Source organism: Perna viridis, chromosome 14, assembly GCF_037379345.1.
Source record: "Perna viridis isolate PV_CMFRI_1.1 ecotype Kerala chromosome 14, ASM3737934v1, whole genome shotgun sequence".
Taxonomy (NCBI): Eukaryota; Metazoa; Mollusca; class Bivalvia; order Mytilida; family Mytilidae; genus Perna; species Perna viridis.
The window spans coordinates 802,575-820,139 of NC_142458.1; the positions used below are offsets into that span (position 1 = coordinate 802,575).

General features: G+C 33.0%; 1 long non-coding RNA gene across 1 annotated transcript; it reads left to right on the forward strand.

The window, feature by feature from the left end:
- The first annotated feature begins 6,695 nt into the window (after positions 1 to 6,695).
- LOC148597664 (uncharacterized) lies at positions 6,696 to 9,793 on the forward strand. Its single transcript, XR_015918508.1, has 3 exons — positions 6,696 to 6,750; positions 8,273 to 8,354; positions 9,063 to 9,793. It is a non-coding gene; the product is annotated as an uncharacterized LOC148597664 (long non-coding RNA).
- The last annotated feature ends 7,772 nt before the right edge of the window (positions 9,794 to 17,565 follow it).

Here is a 17,565-nt window from a genome sequence, read left to right on the forward strand (position 1 = left end):
TACTACCTACCGGTTTATTTTTACCTACCGGTGAACCTGGTCCATGCTCCCAGTTTTTTACTGGAGTCCGAGTTGCTCATTTACTTTTGTTACTGTGTATGTATATTTTTAGTTACTTTATGTTCTTTGTTGTGTATGTCTGTTTTCCATGTCTGGTCTTTGTCCCTGGATTACATTCTTTTGATTACCGCTATAACCTTGGTTCCCTTGATTACTCTTTCATTCAATAAAGGAATGTTTATAGTTTTTGACCAAGATATGCGAAATCACCAACTTGAACTAGGGTTTATAGACAAACGTAAACCGTCCTTAAATTAATATACAACCATAACTTCGTCAAAAATTGAAAGCATTCAAAATTCAGATTTTCCCCATCATTGTGGACAACGGACCGAGCGACGTAAATGATGTCACAGAACCAAGATAGTATATGGAAAATTACCTATCTAGCACAAAAAAAAAATAAACAAATCAAACTAATCATTACCTGATTAAGATTTTAAGCAATGCAGAATCATACAAAAGTGCTGGATGTAAATGTGCACTCGGTGTTGGTAAATACAGTTCTTTGTCTTAGGTTTGTATTCGAGGAGATCTTTATATAAATATAAATACAAACGTCTCAGAATGTGACGACTCTGCTACACTGCTCCATCGGATCAAATTGATACAGGGAAGATAACGTAAACTTATAGAAGGATCTGAAAAATTCCCAACGATGTTAGAACTGTCAAATTTGCGAAGCAAATTTTTGGTCGCTCCCTCCGCGGGACTCGAACTCGTAAACAATTAACAGACCATGAGACACATTATGGTGAACAATTGTTAATTATGTATGTGGATTCAACAGCATGAAACAATCATATCGTACCACGGTACTAGTATATTAACATTTAATGTGAGCCCAATCAGTATATTCTTCATATTTTCCCAACCAATTATTGCTCGATACATTGTGGATCTTCATCATCCATTTCTTTATTTTAGTCTCATTACTCTCCATAATTTGTCCGTTAGAAATGTGTTACGTAGTATTAAAAGATGCATCTACATAAAATGACAGATAGTTCTTAATATCAAATTTATAGTAGATTTTAGTTTTTCAAGGAAATGATCCACTCTATTCTGAAGTAGATTTTGAAATCATGAACGTTCCCGAAATCTAATATATATCATCACAGTTGATAATTGGGAGTTTATTGGAATAACATCGATCTTGCATATGTAATAAAAACATTGTTTCCTGTATTTCACCTTCCCCTGGAAAATTAAGTTTCTGGAGGGAAGATTGCATGATAACAGCCCCGTTGTCAGCTTTAATGGCGTAACGTCCGTGCAACTAACTGTTCAATACATTATCCAGTTGATTGGAGACGTCACAGTCGATTTGACGTAACTTCAGTTGAATTGTGGATTTTTATTTTAGTATCAGTGCAGTGGTTCGGGATTAAAAATATCAGGCGGTAAGAACAATTGGAAAACAATCATAGCCTGTCATAATTGAGACCGATGCTGCTATCAACAGTGAGCAAAGTCAAATACTACAAAAACAAACATTATCGAACACATCGATATGTGGATATGTCATACACTTTTTCCGCTAAGTCTATTTTTCCTTAAAAAGAAAAATGGGTAAATATGTAATTAACAGATTTATCATATACCCATTAGAAAATAAAGGCAAAATTTTGTCCCTCCATAAAACTTGAAACAAAATTGTTTTCTAATGCATAGTCACAGTGGGCCTATAATGGTGCACTTCCATTATTTTTTTTACATGCGTCTTCGTCTTTTCGAGAATATGATAAACATATCAATTATTACATAGTGTTTATCACATCATATGTGTATTCAGCCCTCGTTCATGTAATCATCTCTCGATTCTAACGGCTCTCGGGGCTTATAACAAAACCCCTGGATGATAAGTCACGTGGTATGAAAATTGCTACATAATAATTCATATTGATATGTGGCCTTTTGGATAATGTCTTCCTTATCAGACCTCGTTCGATTTCGTCCCGCGGACCATTATCAAGGTCTAGGACTGAACACAAAGGCAATATTAGAAAGGCCATGCATGCATGTATAGATATGATGTTTTTTTACCAAGAAGAGAAGTAAAAACAATCTGCTGATCATGAAATTTTTTTATTATATTTTTTTTGATATTCAATAAAGTGTATATAATAATTCAGTCATTGCCTTAGATATAGTCCATTAATAGTATAGAAAAAAAACTACTGAAGAAGCGATGCTTTTTTAAGTCTATATATGCTTCATTTTTATGAAAAGAGAATCATTTTTATATATCTATTCAGATCCGTATTGTCAAGGAAATCATTTTTTTATCTCCCACTTAATTCAGGAAAATCAAACCAAATGAAGTGCGATAGGAGAGATTGACATGCATGAATCACATCCTGCTACTTCTAAGCAAAAAGTTGCTCCTTAAGTTTAGTATTACAACTCTGATGGAGCACATTGTAATAAGAACACAACATCCATGAGGGTAAAAGGACATATGCGAATCCCGAAAAAATCAGAAATTGTAAGTGACCTCAAAGATTACTCATAAAGGAAACTTATTAACCATGAACATTGTTATATGACTCTCAATCAGGGAAATTGAAATTAAGATATGAATATCCATTTATAGAAACGCATTTTAGTATAACATATAATCGTTCATATTTAAAAGATGTCAGATCCTGGAATCAATCAAACAGTAGTTTTAAATAGATGAATATCTTATTCATACTACTGAAAGAAGAGACCAATTTCTATGAGCCGCAACCTCTGAAACCATATAAGGTCGAATATATTTGTACTGAGATATAAATGTAGTGTTGTGTACTTCCTAAATTTGTCTGAAACAAACTTTTTTTCTACGGAAATCGCGAATTTTTGGTATAATATTCAAATTCGAAGAGAAAATGTTTATCCGTACTTTCGGTCCTTAATCTGTGTCTTGTAGTTCGACGGTTCTGCTTACGTTTTTGAATTGCCATTTCTGATATGTAATTAAACAGGGCACCAATTAACTTTAAGGATGCACATTGTCCATTTAATTATCGTTTGTTACCGTATACCGTACGTCTCATAATCATTTTTGCAAAATAACAAAAGGTTCTATTTGTGTTTACATACCATCCAGTCTTTGGAAAACTCTCGCAGCTACTGCATTCAAATTGGGAAGACATTCAAAAGCTCTTACGCTCTCCAAGCTCTTTCCAGGGGCCCCGGTCCTTGCATTCCGTAGACCTAGGAGCTTAAGAGATGCCCAAGTAAGAGCAGAGATTTCATTTCAGCCCAAACAGAATACAATGGGCCAGTGTCGACCATGTGGAGATAAAATGCGTAAGACCTGTACCGAGATACTGTACACCAAATCCTGGAAAGGAATTTGCAATTTTTTTGCAACGTGACTTGCAAAACCGAAAATACCATACACCTTCTCCAGTGCCGATGTTGTATGCAGTACTCGGGCGAAACAGAACAACCTTTCAACAGGCGTATGAATGGTCATCGCAGTGACTACAAATGCAAACCAGACCTCCCTCTAAGTCGCCATCTTAGATCCGCCGGACACACCCAGGAGGATCTCCACAACATTGTTGTAACGATCATAGAACATAATAAAAAATGGTCAAAATGTAAAAGAGTGCCTCGGGAAAGCTTATGGATGAAGAAATTACAAACAACTTCTCCAGATGGAATAAACGAGAAAACATAATCATCTTTAGGTCTTGGTCTAATGCTGGTACAGCACCACATGCTATACATCAATACTCCGTGCAACTATATTTTGACTTTCTTTTTTATTGTTTTCCACAGTTATTTTTTTGTTTTTAATTATGATAAAAAGACCTCTTTGTTATTTTCATTCAGGCTCCTTATTATTTGCTTATATGCGCCTTTGATAAAGGTACAATCACCCAACCACAACGTACGTGATTCAGCTTCTGAATCTGTTTTGATCTTGAACTTAATGAGTTTCATGCTCATAAAGTTGTATGAGTTTTATGCTCATAAAGTTTTACGAGTTTTATGCTGAAGAAGGATATCAGTTATCCGAAATATTCAATTATGTTTATATATAAACTTCAATCATATTTCATGTTACCCAGATATCTGCAAATCTAGAAAATTAATATTGCAAGTTTTGTTTCGCTGACAACCTCTTTCAAGGAAAATTGAAATGTGTACGAAAGTATATAAACATTAAAAACTATTTAAGCTGACAATTTAAAAGCTTGACATGGAACCAAATTAAACGATCAAAGTCATGTCTTCATCAGTTCATGAGGATGTGTTTACTTGTGGTATCACAATACCATACTTTCAAAAAACTTATTTTCAAGTATTTGTATGTTACTAGTGCCTGTAAATGATATGCTCCCTCCTCATTTATTCTCGAATGGTAGCTTAGATAGATGCGAAACTCAATGTTTTATCATAGACATTTGCATTTAAGCCAAATTTTGGTTAATCAAAAAAGAAATGATAAAAAGGTGGAACATTGTTTTGATTATTTGTTTGTATCGGGACTATTTTTTTGGCTATTTTTGTCTCACTGAAAGTTCACTATTTATTGTACTATCTTGTTTTCTCCGAAAGTTGACTGTTGATATCTCACTGAAGTGATGAATTTTTATCTCACCGAAAATGGATAATTTTGATCTCAACGAAAGTTCAGGTTAAATAAATGCAGGTTATTCACCACATACAAATGCTACAAATTATGCGTATCTACCTAAATGAAAAACCTTTATTAGAGTTGAAACTAAATGCCCTTTATTGTTTGATGTTGTCATAGTCATGTGGTTTAGAAATACACTTGAACTGACTATTTAATAGTCAAAACACGGGGAAATGAATGCAATATTTTATTAAATGCAAACGACAGAACAATAATCTTTGTAGGATGTTATGATATAAAAATAGATCAACAGTCTAAGATTTAGAAGATGAAATTGGGGACAGATTAACATGCCAGGCTGTTTGCAGAGGTCAAATATCTTTTGGTATTAAAGTAGGGGAAAAAGTATAACTCCTGTGATACTCATAAACTTATAAAATAATGTAAATCTGCATATGTCATATAACTGTATTTGTTTAAGTTGATGAGTCAAAAGTGTGGTATTAAATTTGTGATCTTTCTTGTCACTTTTCCGTGCAGATAGTATATCCAACAAAATATCGATGGTTACTTGCTACCAATAAAACAACAACAACCATAAAGTAATCAAAATAACAAGCACAAAGAAACAAAAGAAAATAAACAAACAGAACCTGGACTCAAATGAACATAGACCAGGATAACGTCCTTTGCAACTGCCGAGTTGCCATTAGGATGTTACATCCGTGGTCATGCAATAAAAGAGGAATATAAGACTACTGCGCTGTTAATAAAACAGTTCTCATGGTGTAGATGGATAAACCATAACGATTGACATTTTTATGATAATAACCATAAAACGAAGTAGTGATCTTTGATCTTGTACCAACAATACCTGCTCCCAGTAGCCTGATTTTAAGAAGTCAAGCGCGATACATTACAATAGAAATCATAATTGTTACTTAATGAGGGGATGGCTGTTTCTCACATTAGGTGCTGGAAAGTATTCAAATCTGTATACATAGTAAGAGAAACGCTTATTATTAATATAATAATATAATTAGTTTCAGGATCATAAGTTTTTGTATCAGTTTAAATGACGTTACAATGCACACCATATGTAAATGCAACAAAGAAAATTGTATGACCATTTGGGAAAGTAAGTCACTACCTCCTTATAGCTATAAAATTGTATAGAAAATTGCAGGTCTAATGTAAGGGGAATGGATTTGATCGCTGTAGGATTCGATTTGATTAATTCTTTGGCTTTGAATATAATTTAGCATTTCATACTTTTATGAATAAAATATATTTGAAAGCAGATGTTATTCATACTGATAATTTCGATAACTTATCCTGTGAAACACAATCATCTTAAATTAATTTTAAAATGTATATTTATTTAAATAGAAATTTCTAGAAAAAAAATACTTTTGTAACTATTTGAAATTGTACTCATCATCAACAACGTTACTAGCTTACTGATTAAAAAAACCTTATGTGTGTCATGAAATTTACAAGTTCTTCTTTCGCTTGATTAAACTTGTATCTGAGGAGTAGATTTAATTTATAATTTCAAGCAAAAATGGAACCAAATTTAAATTTAAATTTGAATTTAATTTCGTCTCAAAAGTCATACAGGGACGAATAAAATGGTCGACATTACATTAACTGGTTATTCATCTTTCATCTTTCAGCTAATCAGTCATTAAGCATTTCATTTTACAGATAACTTATTCCACATTCTACTACGTGGAGAAGATGAACTGGAACATCCCCAAGAAAGTTGCAACACACACTATCTTACAATGTGTGGCAAATATCTTTCTGTATGTACAATCAATTATCTAACTCAAAGAGTGCAAAAATCTTAATACTTGATGTAGTTAATACATGTGCATCCATAACCCCAATTAGGTTTTTAGTAGACAAGTCTCTCTGTAATATATATGCTATTTGATTAAATACCATTACTATCAAATATTGATTCACTATCAAACTGCAGCTGGATAGTAGATTAATATTTGATAGTAATGATATCAAATCAAATAACATGTAACAAGTCTAGGTATTTTAGGTAAATCTATATATATATTATTATAGAGAGACTTGTAGCAAGTCTATGTGTTCAGGTAAATATATATATATATATTCGTTATTTCCATTTAGTACTGAAATGAACTGAAACTACTAACTGAAGCATTATCATTTAATTTAAATCCTTGGTTGAGCCCCATGCTCGTTTTTTTTCACATTTCAAATTTTCATATTTGTATATTCTACGAATGAAACGAATAAGCATCTACATTAATTTTGAGGTTGCCAAACATGCATTCAATCCGGAAAGTTGTGCTGTGTAAGAAGACAATGCGTACGTGATAATTGCTCAGTTCAGGCGCTTACGTCTTCTTCAAATGTATGTGTGCATTATCAATTTGGTAAAATGATATTTTTTTTGGTTTATATAGAGGCAACTGTAAAAAGAAAGCAGTAGTTTATTTGACTTTAATGTCCTTTGGATATTATGAATATTCATCGATCAGACTAATTTAATAGCAAAGCTTTAAAAAATGTATGAAGCATTTTTTACACAGAATTTCAAAACATAAGAAGTGTGTCCATCCCTATAAGCCTAACATGGTAATCACTTAAGCAATTGACGAAGTAAGCAACTCATAAGGTAAAACATTTGAAAAAACAAAGCAAAGCCGCGAACACCAAGAAAATAAAAGATCGAATGACATGTTACACAAAACAATGAAACTTAAACAGGTACAGAAACAACCAAAACAAGTGCCACTTGCAACAAGGTGCTCAAAAGAAAGAGTAAGATGTAATGATTTTTGTCCCTTCAATATTAAGCAAGAGAGCGGTTGCATTTCATACTGAAGACGGAAACTCAGAATCAGGTCATGAAGTCGACTGTAAAACGTCGAAATGACGACTTAAAAAACTTTATTTGAGAACCGATGCATTCATTGTCAAAGTTTTTCTTTTGTCAACATTTTATAAGCAACTCGGCGGATGTTCCTAGAAAATCAGAGGGTGCTTACCCCATCGGTACCACATGCCCATTTTCCTGTTTTTTTTAGTGGAGTCTGAGTTGCTCATTTACGTTTGTGTCTTTGTATGCGTTATTTTAGTTACTTCATGTTCTTTGTTGTGTGTTTCCCTTATTCTATTGATTTTAGCTCAAATCGTGGTTTCCTTTGAAACATTAATTGGATATGAATATGTCTTATCTGGTTAATAATACACTTCAATAAAACTTAAAAGTAAGTTTTATATACAAAATGTTGAATTACTTTATGGTTTTTGTCAATTGATGGATGCAATGTAAGAGGCAATCGTCTGTTTTTCTTGTGTGTCATCAATTTCAATACAAAGTAAGAGTTAAACTGTTTGTTTCATATATGTCCTCGATTTCAAGCTCTGTTGAATAGATGAGATAAAAATAGACATCAAATATACTACTTATGGATAAAAACAACAGTATCATATTTAAAGCTTGACCAACCTTAGTTCGTTTTGTTAATTTAAGTTATGGGAAGTGCTGATGAAGTATGAGTTATGTAAGCCATGATATTCAGCAATTCTTCATCCATTGGATAAATAAAAAAAGTATATTCATTATCCTTTTATTTATTTTAACAGTTGGAGCAGCCGTAGGTGCATTTATTGCAGTGGTTGCTGTTGTTGCAATGGTAAATGGCTTGGTTATATTCAAAAAAAGAAGGTATAGTTCATTAGACAAAATCATCAAAAAATCGTTCTAAAGAAATTCTGACGACATTAAAACACCACTAAAATTGTGTACAAATCGCACAGAAAACACAAATCGAAGGTGGTCAAAATAAATAAGACATTAAAAAATCATCAACAGCAGTCAATTAAAAACTCCTTCAATCAGACTTTTTGTAACTTATTCCAATGTAATGTAAAGAATATAATTTACTGGATAAAAAAAAACACCAGTATAAGAGCGAACGCATTACAGGTTTCACAATCTATCTTGGTTAAGTCCACTTTTCGATAAGTTGAGGGCCATCGTCATCGAATTAATACCTAACACAATAAATTGAAGTGATTGTTTTTTTTCCACTGGTCAACGTGTATGTTAGTTTTTCATAAGTTGTTTTCGCCTGATTAAGGCAACCGATTTCTTTTATTTCTTCACATCTTTTTGATGAACGTACTAGTGTAACTTAAGTACAGACCGGAATTATTCCTGCCTTGTCTCCGTCCTGCTTTCCTGTTGATGACCAAGACCAACGTAAAATGATTTATAATGATTTTTTCTAAAGTTTAAAAGCAGAATTTCAGTAACTGTGAAATAAATTTTGATAAGAAATTAATCTCCTGAGACTGACTTATTATGATTATCTCTCATCATAAATGGCCATTTCTGATTCTTTAATTTTATATTGAGTGATTTGTATTGTAGGCGAAATGATGAAATTTCAACCAAGAATTCTTATGTGAATAATACCATTCCTTCATCTAGTGACGTGTTGACTGCTACATACGACCTGAAGAATCTACAAGCGACTGTACTGAATGAAAATATTAAAACAAAGGGATAAAACAAAACATTTCCAAGTAGAAACGATGTCAAACAAAAGGGAAACTCATCTAACTACAGTCTTGCGAAACCAATAAAACATACGAGTGAGACAACTGCCAACTATAGTTATGCTCAACCTAACGAAACAGAAAGTGACTTTATATATATAATTCATATTATGACCATCTTAATAGCACCTTGAAATATATTGGACATTCTGACTACACGACATCAGCTCAAACAAATGTCACAACCAATAAGAGATTTGGTACTTATGACCATCTTAGTTCATTCGAAAGGAAAACAGATATGTGTGTGTGTGTGTGTGTGTGTGTGTGTGTGTTCAAACCATCTGCCCACAAACACCGGAAGTGATCCTACATATGACGTTTCCGGTAGGATGGTTCATGATGATGGTGATAAGTATGATCATCTACCATCAAACATTAGAAGTGACTTTACATCCGACTACCAAACAACGAGTATTGCATTTACGAGTGACACAAATAGCAAATTGTTATGAAACAATAACATTAAGAAAACATTTCATATTCAGAATTATTTATGAAATAATATGTCTTTTGATGAAAAATCATCTACAATTTTTTAAACCATTTTTTTATTGTTTGTAAATCAGGCGAACTTAACCATTGACCTACTCATTCCAAAATGAATACGTCTCTTTTGTCTCTTCTACAATAAGTGCGGTATCTTTAAGTTTACTAAATTCGAATAAGAAAAGTTGTTTTGAAAAATGACGAATTATTTGACGGTAGATTTTTGAATGGGCGTTTTGAATGTCATATATTTTGTCTTGTAATGCGCTATCAAACCATACCAAATGTACTCATTACCGAATATTTCAACATTGTCAAACAATTTTATATCGACCGTCGTAAAAACCGAAAAAAAACATACTCGGAAATTAAAACATAAGGTATAAAAAGTGACAAAAAAATTAAAAAGCTTCAGCTTATGCTTTGTCGACAAATGATTCATGAATGGAAGGTATAACAGTACCTGAAAATCATATTTTGGTTGATGAGTGGTTGCATGGGGTTATCTCAGCACACGTTCTAATATATCTAACGGTCGTATGCTATGGATTATTTTTGACATGAATAAGCAAATATGTTTTTCTATATAACAAAAAGAAATTATTTATATAGATACTAAACTTTCTTTGAAGAAATTAACACAGAGTGTAAACTGTCATAAACAATGTAGAATTGTTTTAAACTCTTCCTATTGGTAAAGAGAGGGGATACTGCGGGGTACTTACCTTTCATTTAATAGAACAATTGTGACAAATATAGGAATTAGGGCATGTATAACACTTAAACGTTTCGACTAATTTTAAGACAAACTACTCGCCATTAAAAACAATGTCAAATAAGCTATTGAATCTCAAATAAAAAAAATATTGGACTCATATCCACCAGCTGATGACCCGCGTTCATACCCCTTTTACTTGCAAAATATCTGGTTGGAATATTTGGTCTGTGTTTACTGCTCTACCTTGCGAAACGGAGAGACCGCTGGATACCAATCTTTCATTTATATTTTTTTTCAATTTTTCTACTGATATGTTAAGGTCTAGCATAAAAAAAGTACAGGCATGATTTATTCTATAACAATGTTGACTAAGCTATTGCATCATAAATAAAAACAAAATCAACATAGAAGTTTCTTCACAATCCTATTACCTGCTTTGTATAACACTATGTAGTACGTATAAATATCAATGGATTTTATTATCAGATCGAGTTGTAGCGTCAAGTCTTTATTTCATGGGATGTTTTTACAAACTGCGTAAATGTATCAGTGGTTTCATTAAAAAAGGTATGAGGAGATCGAGATCGATAAAGTGCTTTAAGTCATTCAAAACACCACTTTTTTAAATGTTTGCACTGAAACAGGCAAAGGTGTCAATGAGTAATGGATGTACGGAAAGTACTATCTTTTTTCAACCTAACTGTTAAAGTGTTATTTGATCATATTTGTTTCTATTATTACTTAAATCATTTACATTAACTTGTATATAACTACTGATTTAACTTGTCATCTGAAAGAACTGAAAAAGGAAAACAACCATAATTCATCTATTCCACGTTTTACTTCACATCACACGCCAAAAAAATATGAACAATATGGAATTTTAAAGAAAGCTCCGAGTGGTTTACTCTAAAACTTTGAGAGCAATTTCAACTAATTATATACTTATTCTTGTTGGCCTTATTTACAATCATAGACCATTCATATGTTATGTAAAATGAGTGTTGACAACTTAAAATATATGTCTTAATTGAATATGATGTTGCCTACAGCACATATTACACCTTTGTTGTGCATTAGGTAAGTGTGTCAATTTTATAATATTTTAGGACCAAGTAGGGTACATTAAAATATATAATTGACAACGATGCAAGACATCGTTGATTTTGTATAAGCTTTAGTTTGATGTTTTGTATATATAAATCAAGTATATCAAATGGTATGGAAATTTATTTTTCTCCGATTTTGTCATATTGATGGTCAAAACATATATTGCATTACACAGGACTATTACAGACTTCCTATCGTATTTTGTATGTAACGATAGATTCTATTTTGAAAAAAAAACATCTTTCAATACATTTGTTAACCAGAAATGAAATTAAAATTGACATCCAAATACTTGCAACTGTCCTTGTTTACCTATGACACTGCAACATGATCTGTTTTTGTAATGATATAACGAGCAGGGTAACCTAAATGGAATCCTTAGCAAATTAAAGCATAGTATATATATTGTAATGAACTGGATAATAATGCAATGTATAGTTCTACATTGGACAAGGCCCATAATCTGCTCTAATGTTTGCTATATAAATAGGAATGAGCACAAAAATGAAGAACACAAGGAAGAGATAATAAAATCTTTAATAAATGAAAATTAAGATTTAACAGAAATTGATTTCTGGTTCAGGTGTTAACAGAATAGGCCTGCAGCAGCACTAAGCTTGTCGTAAAAGGCGACTAAATAGTGCTCATAAAAATAGCCGGGGGCTAGGGCGCTCTGCCCACAGAGCAACTGGGATGTGTGCCCCAGGTGGTTGAATGGGGTACCCCTGGCGTGTTACATGCTGGGCTTGTCAGACTATAATACTGAAAAACCTGACTGCAAAGCATACTGGTGCAGCGTGTTGGGAAAAATGTCACTTTTTTCGCACATTTAAGAACCCTGCTGTGGTATTCGATAGGACTAGGAACCTTTGCGCTCCGCCACAGGAGGCTTAATTTCCCGACCCTACCCATCCCTTCCTTTTTCTTGTGGCAATCAAAATTTGTCGACCCTTATTATCCTTGTGTCCCATCCCATTTTTCATTTCATCATCATCATTTCATGTTCATTTTATCATCCCGTTCATTGTTATCGCCTGAATATAGCTGACATATTGCTGCTCGGCCGATCAACCCCAACAATCAATCAATCAATCAATCAATCAATCAATCAATCATTGATCTTAACAGAAACAAAACAGTAAACATTGTGCAAGTAAATGAAATTGAAAGAAAAACCAAAATTCTAGCGGAAATCAAAAGAATGAAGTCTTCTGTTCTTTGTTGTGTGTGTCTGTTCTTCATTTCTTGTCTTTGTCCGTGGATCACATTCCTTTGATTTCCGGTAGAATCAGGATATGGTACAGGTCTTGAAAAAAAAACATTCCATTCACCCATATATCATTCACCATTCTCCATCTTTATCAAATTATTACATTATCAAATTAGATATTTTGATTCTTCAACATTTATTCAAATTAAGTGAAATAAATATTTGAAACCAAATTTCCCTATTCTCTCATATCAAAATTTCCCATTTTATCCCCCGATATACCATATCGCATTGGAAGTTTACCCCATATAAGTAATGTGCATACACATTCGAATTCTTTTTGTAAGATCATTCATTAAAAAAACCTTAAATGATTTACGCGGCAACCTCTTGCATTGAACTACAAGACATGCAATGTACACGTTATTATTGAATAACTATGGCAAACGATTTAAGGGGGTACCTAGCATCTTCTCTATAATTCAATTGGCTCGTTTTAAATTTTTGAAATTTTATTCAGTGACTTACATTGATAAAAGAAGCAATATATATATATATATATATATATATATATATATATATATATATATATATTTTAATCCCATGTTTCATAAGAATCATTTCAATTAACGTACCCCCGTGCGGATCCGGGTATCTAGGAATAGGCTCGCAGCAGGCTAAGCTTGTCGAAAAAGGGGATTAAATAGTACTCAGAACCCTAGCCGGGGGATAGGGTGCTCTGCACACAGAGCAACAGGGTTGTGTGCCCAAGTTGGTGGAATTGGGTACCCCTTGCGTGTTACATGCTGGGGTTGTCAGGCTATAATACGGAAAACCTGACTGCAAACCGTAGTGTTGGGAAAGATGTCACGTTCCTCGCACATTAAAGAACTCTGCTGTGGTATTCGATAGGAGTAGGAACCTTTGCGCTCCGACACAGGAGGCTGAATTGCCCGACCCTACCCATCCCTCCCTTTTTCTAGTGGCAATCGAAATTTGTCGTCCCTAATATAATTGTGTCCCATCCTATTTTTATTTAGTCATCATCACTTCATGTCCATTTTATCATCCATATCAATCAATAAAAGTATACAAGCTTCAACAAAACGTTTGATCACAAAGATGGTTTAAGTTTGATATCAGAATGTCACAAAAAAAAACATTTTGCGGCTTTTTTCAGAGTTAGTTTTCCTTAGGTTTTGTGTACCCCCCCTTAAGTATCATTTTTTAACCTTGTGAGTTTGATTAATTACCTGTTCACATCTTTTCGTGTGGAAAACTTATATATATGCAGTTTACCTTATTTCGTCGCATTACTGTACTGTTTTTAATGTTAAGTTAAGATCTTAAGTAACATTAAGAATCATGCAAATTCTGTGATATCTGATACAGAAAAAAAATGACTTTATGTGTCTATATGATAAAATGCTTATTCATTCAAATCTGTCTCTACTTAGGAGATGATTAACATCGAACATCCAATAATTTCTATTGTATTAAAATTCATTCAGAAATCGATGGTAAAAGAAAACTATTGACCAAACTTTACGACAAACGTAATGACTTTTCATTTAGAATAGTCAACTTTCCTTTCATCTGTGGCAACATCCCTTCAGCACCTGCGTATGGAGTGTTCATTTCACAGCTTTTGTATATTAAAATACAATTACATAGTGTCTTAGCTTTCTAATGAGCCCAAGTAATAAATATTTGTGTTATCCAAGTCCAATAGGTAAAATATTGTCATCCCGTGAGAAAACACATCAACATCAATCGAAATGTTTACTTTTAGCATATATCCGATGCAAAAAATACAAGTTTGGTAATTGTGTTTTAATTATCGATGTATTTAACATGACAGGCATATATTTTGCAGTTTCAAAGTGACAATAATGAGTCTTTCATAAAAAACGGAATTTTTCATATTTTCATATTTCCTTCCAGTTCAACAGTAATTGGCATTTTTTCAAGTACGCTACTTCAAACAAGCTTTTGCATATACACACACATCAATGAGCATCTAAAGTAATTAATAACAGAAAGTTTTTTCTCCGAGCAAAATTTTAATTGACGTCACTACGATTGTTAACATTCAAAACTGGAGTCTTTGAAAATGACGTAGGGAACCAGGATTCGAAGGGTGAGCAAAAGGAACAAAACACTGGGATGACGAACGGACAAAAAAATACACAACACAGAAAAAGGCGTATAACCAAAATATTAGCATCGGTGACCATTAGTATAATTTCTAGTGAAACGAAATGGGAAAAAGAAAACTTCAAACACAGCACTGAGTATACATGATGTACTGCAGTACTTCATCATTCAGTTACAGTCCTTCATTTAAGAAAGGATAATCATTATTTGTTTTACATTGCTTCAGTAGTGTCGATTTTATCATTCGTAAACATCAATAAAACCGAATCTAATGCTAATGTTTAAGATAATTCAGGCGTCATTGGATTTACTGAGGTAATGCAGAAAATTCTGCAACTGCAATAAAGGATCATTTATAAGGGGAATACTGAGATCAGTTTCCGATGGGTATAGGTAATATTTTTGCCATTTTTTGTAAATTAGTCTTTCGTGGTTTATTTTTGTAGAACATTGAAATATCTACCGAACGATATCAAATTTGGGACGTTTTAGTTGAGCAATAACGTAGAGTCGAATTGTGACTTTTGACCGAAAAATCCCGTTTATTTTAGCATTTGTTGATAAACTCCGAATACGAAAATCGCCAAAATTCATCAAAAGAACCCCAGAAGTATAAAGTGTGATAATATCAAACAGAAAATACCAAATACGCCATTTTGTTACTGAACCATTAATACTCTATGGGGTTTCTATTTTGAAAAATATGTCAATTTAAGCGATTGTTCAGATAGGTAGGGGTATATTTTTTTTCCTTTTTCCTCACAACCCTAAATGTTACCTCAACCGTGTTGTAACCATTGTAAAGCTCAGAAATTCAATTATGAAATGATATATACATATGTCAGTTTACATGATTTTGTAGAAAGATGAAGTTCGTAGGATAAAAAAACTCAAAAAGTAGATTTTTGCCTCAATGAGGTATAAAAAGTAGCCGAAAAAATACAAAAATGATTCAGTTTATTTGGCGACAACAAATTGGTAAATGGAGGTATAAGGGTAACTGAAAATCATATTTTGGTTGATAAATGGAGGGGTGCGCAGAGGTTATCTCAGCCCACGTACTACTTCTGTTGCGTTTGCTGTGTTGACGGCGGTGATAATTGTTACATTAATTTTCAGAAGACACAGGTAAGTCGAATTCATCGATTTTCAATTTGATTATTTTAACAATAAATTTCAATTGCTTTAAAATGACTATATCATCCGTTGTGATATTTATCCTATAAAAACTCTTTTGATTCTATATGCATTGAATACTTGTTAGCTTAAGAAGCATTCCATTCTGGCTATCTATAAGTTTAACGGTAATTCAAAAATTCAGTGAAATGTCGATTTTACGTAAGTAATAAAACAGTAACAGTTTTTTTCTGTCAGAATTGTAACATTCTATGTCAAACCAAGTGAGAATTATCATCAAACTGACAGCTATTGTTTTGTTCAGCAAATCGACAAAAAGAATAACGATGTTTATATATCAAACTATGAAAATCTTAATAGTGCTGTAAACCATACTGGAGATTATGAATAATCAACGTCTGCTCAGACAATTGGCACAAACTTTCGTCTTTGTTCAGTTAAAAGGAAAACAGATTTGACAGCGTATCTAAACTATGACCAGCTGCAAACTATCACCAGAAGTGATCCTACATATGACGTTTCCGGTAGTATTGTTCATGATGACGGTGATAAGTATAATCACCTGCCGTCAAATAATGTTAACGACTCAGTCAACAAGGGTATGCAACTGACATAATATCAGTAATAACTATTTTGCTATGCAGTCGGTAAAAGAGACAAGGAAAATAAAGAACTGATAAAATTATATGTCTTTTCGAAGAACAACAACTACAATGTTTCATCAAAAGTTAATTTGATAATTAAAATTAAACGTTTAAAAGTTTGCAAGTAAAGTTCATCTTTGCCAAAAGATCACCAATGTTTATATCCCTTTCTAAGGCTACAACACTTATCATGTAAAAAATCATAAGATTTATATAGCTCATAATTTTCAAGAACGTTATACCAGAGCTTACTAGTAGGCTTCTGGAAGAGTAATCACCGAAACCAAGATTCTAGAAAAAATTAAAAGATAATAATCAAAGGATAAACAGGGAAAACAACGCACACAACAAGGAACATGGAATAACCAACACAATTACCTGTACAAAGAAAAAAAATCAAATGAGCAACACGAACTCCACAAAAATTTGGGACCATGGAGCAGGTGAACCGGTAGAGTAAGGGTTCTCTGCTTTTCTAGAAACTCTCGCCCAGTTGCTCACAAAATGTCAAGTCAGGGTAGACAAAAGAAAAATTGAAACTATGACAAGGTGAACAATTCGGTTCTCGTGGAACAAGTTTATGTTACTACAAACTTAAAGTCATCACTTCAAAAGTTTTATTGTCGTCGTTAAAACTTTTGGGTCGTTATGATATATCGTTCTGCGCCTTAAGAAGGGATTTCTTCACATTGTCATAGTTTTGCTTACCTCTGAAAAGTTATGTGTCCGTCCGTTAGTTTGTTCCCAGAGTTTCTAAAATTTCGCGCGGTCCTTTAATACAATAAAGTTAAGTTCAATTTACCCTACCGATGCACCTGGTCCATGCTCCCAGTTTTTAGTGGAGTCAGAG